General features: G+C 42.5%; 1 pseudogene; it reads right to left on the reverse strand.

Moving 5' to 3' along the window:
* Window positions 1–313: 313 nt before the first annotated feature.
* Window positions 314–2,885, reverse strand: LOC125093638 (eukaryotic translation initiation factor 1-like; annotated as a pseudogene).
* Between the last annotated feature and the right edge of the window lie 3,330 nt (window positions 2,886–6,215).

Genomic DNA, 6,215 nt, shown 5'->3' on the forward strand with positions numbered 1-6,215 from the left:
GATTTGTAGCCTCCCTCCCAAACCCACCATTGTCCTAATGTCCATTTTTCCTCCAGGCCCTGTGCTGCTCTGTGCTTAGGGTTGGTTTGTGATTGGTGAGCTTGCCAGCCATTCTCTCAATCCCGTCTTTGTTTTCTTTTCTTTTCTCTTTTCAGTTATTGCAGGAAGGAGTTACACTAGTTCAAGTTAGAAGTAGACCCCAAATGTATACAGTGTACAAGCTGTGAGGTTTTACAGCTTGTGACAAGGGACAGAAGGGCAATTCTACTCATTGCAAGAAAATCCTCACTTAAGCTTCCATGAGCCAAAAGACTTAAAACCCATGAACCTTCAGCTGGTCATCCTTAGCCAATCCAGTCTCTTCCGGGAACTGGCATATGTTCTCACACTAGTCACCCCATAGTGGAATTACTTCTCCATATTCTGGATGTTCAATCACAGGACAAATGCAGGCAAATTTCTTCTTAAACGTCTTCACTAGTTTCTTTTTATCAAAATCATCAGCGAATCCCTGGACGGTAGTAAGGGTCTTCCTGCTGTTTCTCTGTTAAATTCCTATACAGCTGTAATCCTCAGTGCCACCAGGAAACAGACCATCCCCCTTACTTGCATCAGCAAAGGGGTGGAAAGAGTGGAGGTTCTGGATAGGGGACCTGCTGGAAGGCTGCAGCAGGAGAAGGGGGGCAGGGGGGAGGTGAGGGTTGGGGACAGGAACTGAGCGTGAGGAAGGGAGAGGGCTTTAGTGGGAGTGACTGGGATGTCTCCCAGTCCACTCTTGCTTGTGATATATTCTGCAGAAATGCCTTGACTTTTCCCACAAGAGTTTGGTTTCCTTTCCTGATATTCAAAGCTGAACAGATTTTCCAGGATTTTCGAATTCCTCTGGTCATTCCGTTGGGAATTTGGGAGAATGGGAAGTTAAATGCAAGGGCTCAGACTGAAAGTCTCTCTTTTTAATTTTAAGTAATTAGAATAGCTTGTTCTCAACATTACACTATAATTAATGTTATCAAATCAATGAGATGTATTGATATAGTTCCTAATTTTTGTGGTTCCTGAACTGCAGTTTATGGTCTAGCTCCATCAGAAACACCTGGCGACTGCTGTATGACTGCAGATCCCCAGTTCTACCTCAGGAATTCTGATTCAGAAGGTATGGTGTGGACCTGGGAATATGCATTTTCAACCTCTTTCCGCGAATTGTTATGCACAGTCATGTTTGGGAGTCATTGCCTTAGTCTAGAACAGCCAGACCCTTTGTAATTATGATGTCTTATTTTCTACTTCTGATTTAGGACTTCTCCCATTCTGTTATCCTCAGGATAACAGAATACATGTTAGTCATTTTTTTTATTGTTGTTTTTATGAGAGCAGATTTAAATTAATTTTTCTTTCAGAATTTCATGACAATTGTTAAGATAACTGGATAACCCCCGGAGTGTGGCAACAAAAAACTATTGCTCTGACTGTAGGGAGGTTGTAGATAACTCTGAATAGGGCACTATTAGCAAATGAGATAGTAAGCCCCTCCGAATTCTTTGCTGGAGTTTTTAGATCTGGAGAAGTAATTTCATCATGTGTTGGTGATTATTTGGGAAAATCCTATTGTGCCTTTTTAAGATGCTGGTTGGAATCAATGGGGGGGAAATGAAGAGAAACAGCTGGAGGCTTTGCAAGTACGTTCATAAGCCGGATGTTCCACGCCAGGAGAGAATGCCTTTTATGGAAATTTTAAAATAAAAATGTTCTACTTCATGAATACATTTTTTTTTATCACTGTTATTCAGAAATTCTCATACTTGCTTTATTCTCTAGGGTAAAAAGCACAGAGAGGCTTGTTACTAAAGATTTAGTTGGCACGTGTTGGGTGTATCTGGGGTGGGGTAGGGCTTGGCTATCGAGATTAATTCATAATTCAAACCCGCCGATACTGATCGGAAAGGCTCATGCTTAGATTGTCACCTGCAAGTGCAAGAAAACGAAAGTCATTAAAAAAGTTTTTTGACTTAAGAACTCTGCCCTCCAGCATTCAAACAGCTGGTTCCCCTTCTCTTGTCTGCCAAAGCTAACAGCCGGAGTCCCTTAAGAAGAGGGATTAGATGCAAAATCCTGATAAATCCCATTCAGTTTGAGCTGTGTACCAATAACAGAAGGAGTTTGTTGTCCATCTGTCTTTGGATGGGATAGGGGGGAGCTTTGGGGCTGGCACTGCAATGAGGTAGAGGGTTGTGAGTCTATCTTGCAGTGTATTTTGATTCCGGCTGCAATCGAATGACACAGAAATATACCGCTCTGGACTCTGAAATCACCAAAATAAGATCGCTTAAGGCCTCTATATAATTCTGAGCTAACTAAACAATAACCCCCAGATCTAAATGGTCTCTGTGATTACGCAGACAAACTACAGGTTTTCTGTCAGGTTTACCGCTCCCCCAGGAACTTTAAATCTCGCCGTTGCCGGTCTCTAATTTCTTCTACTCCTTATTCTGTTTATAAGTGCAACTTGGGATTCCGAGCAGAAAAGCATCTGCCAGGCTTTGGGGTTTAGGAGTCTACCTTAGAGGACAAAACAAATTAACATGCAAATCCTTTGTAGAGATCATTGCATCATCATCAAGATGGGAATAGAAAAACATTTATTACATTTAATTATAGAAGGTGTGCACACAAGATAGGTAGACGAAAGGCTATTTAGACACGAAGCTCAAGTCAAGGATAACGGCACCCAAGGCAAATAGAGCAGCGAGAATAGGTGGTAGGTCCTGCCCAGTGTTTCAAAGCCACTAGGATCTCCTAGCGCGCAAGGGGCACGCACCATATGCTGTGGCCTTTGGCACTATATTTGCTTTCTGCTGCTGCATAACAAATGGCCACAAACGTAGCATCCTGCAACCTTAATTTATTATCTTCCGGTTCCCGAGCATTGGAATCTGGCATGTTTTAGTTGGGTTCCCAGCTGAGCGTCTCATGTGGGTGAAATTAAGGTGTTGGCTGGCTGCACCTTTATCTGGGAGCTCAACTAGGGAAACTGGCCTCCAGGCTTCCTCCGGTTGTTGGCAGAATTCACCCTCCTGCAGCTGTATAACTCAGGTCCCCATTTTCTGGCAAGCTGTTGGCCGGGGATTACTCTCAGTTCCTGGAGGGTATGTTCCACAGGCCAGAGGGCTCCTTTCCTAGGTCTTTCCCCAACATAGCAACTTCCTGCTTGAAGGCCAGCCTTAAGGGTTCACTTGATAAGGTCAGGCCCACCCAGGATAATGTCTCTTTTAATCAACTCAAAGCCAACTGATTAGGGACCTTAAGGATATCTATAAAATCTCTTTACCTTTGTCATATAATGTAAGCTAATCATAAGATTGATACCTCCTCATAATCCCAGATTCGGTCTCTACTCCAGGAGGAGGAATTACACAAGGGTATAACCTGGGGGACAGGGAGTTGGGAGAACCATGTGGGAGTGACACCTCCCATAGACACCCTAGGATTTAGAGCCTCTGTCTTAATCCATATACGCTGACCTATTTTGGATTTCACCTCACAACCTATTTTTGATGTTTACAAATTCAAGGCCATCCTTTTAGTTATGATTTCACTGTACTCCTCATCCTTGGCCTTGAGTTCTGTGATCACCACTTAGTGCTGTCTCAAGGCCAGTTACTGTTGTTGCTTCAGTTGAAGACATTACTTTCGCTTTTGTACTTGATTTCGCCACTAGAATAACCTCAAGTTAAGAGAGGCACCTGGAGTCAGGATGCTCCCTGATCTTTGAATATTGAATCCTTGCCTGATGAATATCTGATGTATGTAGGGTCTGTGATCCGTTCAAGAAGAATAAGAAAGAAGTGGAAATCCCTCCAGGATTAGCTGTGTCTATGAACTTACACATGTATGTTTGGTGGGTAGCCAGAGCCTGTTAGATTGCGAAGAAAATGAAGAAAGCAGGATCCCATCTACCTTGTCAGTCTTACAAGCCCAGATTGCTAGAGTCTGGTGAGACAGAGAAGGTGATCCTTCCTGGCTGAGGGGCCCCAGGTGCTATGTGAGACCAGAAAAATATGTTTTTCTAGAACTCTGATTTTAACTCAGAATGCATGTCTCCATGGAAACACGGTTTTAAGCAATATTTGGCTGACGAGGTCAGCCTACAAACCCTTCAATAAAGAAAACAGGTAAGAAAATGTCATCAGTGCAGAATCTTTCCAAATGACTGCTCGTCGGTATGACACACCTACCATTTCTTCTCTCTGGAGACTTGACTTAGGTTCTCAACCAAAATGAGCAGGGGTGTCCCGTTTTGGAGTGTGGAGAAGCATTATCGTACTTTCTAAAATTATTTGCCTGAGTAAGGGGTAATGCCAGTGCTACTGTGAAAATTAGTTTGGCCGTTCCTCTGATGACTCAGCAATTCCACTCTTAGACACATATCACAAAGAACTGAGAACAGGTCCTCATACAAAAACTTGTACACGAGTGTTTACAGCAGTGCTGTTCACCACAACCCAAATGCTCATCAGTTGATGGATGGACACAAAATATGTTATATTCATGCATATTATTATAAATTGTATTTATACATATTATTCTGTCTTGAAAGGGAATGAATTAAATTCTGAATCAAGCTGCAACATAGATGAACCTTGAAAATATTATAGTTTTCATATTCTCATAAGTGAAAGGAGCCAGAAACATGACTGTGTGTTACGTGTTCCCATTTAGATGAACTATCCAGCAGAGCCAAATCTATCAAAACAGAAAATAGGTTTGTGAAATCAAAAACAGAAAATAGTTGTTTAGGAGTAAGGGAAAGGGGATTCAGGGTGTGATACCTAAGCGTACGGAATTTTTTCTTGTGGTGATAAAAATGTTCTAGAATTGCTACGGTGATGGTCACGCACATCTGAGAATAGGCTAAAACCCATTGCATTGCACACTTGAAATGGTTGGATTGTATGGGGTGTGAATTATGTCTCAGTAAAGCTGTTAGTAAAGAGTTAACAACTCTTAATAGATAAAAAGGAAATCACGATGGATAAACAGAGGGAAAGCATTAAACTTCAGGCTCTTTTCTCAAAGCCCAAGTAAGAAATGGAGCCTCCTTTATGGCAGAATTATGTTCCCGTGGTCAAATTTTTTCATTCAACCCCTAGCATGCATTTTTCTTTAGTTTTTGATCCAAAGAGCTTTGGGGAATCTGTGTTGTTTCTTAAATTAAGAGAGCTCTCTGGGAAGTGCATGCATGGGCTCCGATTTTTGACTCTAGAAAGAAAGGTATCTCATGTTTGTTGTTTGAGGTTATTTACTTGCCCCTATTATTTGAAAGTAGCTGTGTGCAGAGGGCTCAGGAGGGGTTGAAAGTGGACATTCACATTCCACTTCTGGGGGAGCATTAGTGGCTTCACAGAGGCAGTGCTGGTTTAACAAAATAGCTACAAAGTCAAACCTCAGGGGGCTTTTTGGCCATAAGAGAAAGAGCAGTGGTGTTCTGGAGTCCCATGGAGTGAAACTGGATGAGGCACTGTGGGGGAGAAAGGAAAGAAAAGGAAGCCCATAGTAACGGATACTTAGGAAGGGAGGCACATAGGGTGTCTTCCCATGAATGAAGGCTCTTCCATAGTACATACTTGCTGAACACCTGCTTTGTGAGTTGGATGATATAATTTCCATTTTACAGTTGAGCAAAGTAAGACCTCGTGAGTAGGCCACAGTTCCTAGCAGTGGGTTGTAACTGAGTCACAGACCTTTTTGATACCCTGGGGCCTCATTCTCCTTCCTTTTCTCCATTCACTCTATGTTAGTGATGCTAACAAGGGCAATTTGGAATAATGTCTGGAGACACTGACGGTTGTGACAACTGGATAGGAGAATTCCAGGGGTGTCTAGTTGTGTAGAGCCCATGGAGGGAGCTAAACTTCCTGCAGTGGACAACACAGCCGTCCGCAATGAATTCTCTGTCGCCAAATCTCAATAGTGCAGAGAATGAAGAAGTAGACACACAACTTAATATCTCACCAGCTCCCAACCATAAAGCGAAAATCTGTAGATGATTCCAACTCCCACATTAGTATCCATAGCCCAGATTTGTCTCAAGAGCTTTAGACTTACGCATGCAACCACTCCCTAGAAGTATCTCATAAATTCCCCACATTCAAAACATTTAGTCATTGGATCTGGAGTGGTGGTGTGTCTACCACAACTGTGACTTACCATTTACTTCA

The sequence above is a fragment of the Lutra lutra genome, chromosome 1, assembly GCF_902655055.1.
Source record: "Lutra lutra chromosome 1, mLutLut1.2, whole genome shotgun sequence".
NCBI lineage: Eukaryota > Metazoa > Chordata > Mammalia > Carnivora > Mustelidae > Lutra > Lutra lutra.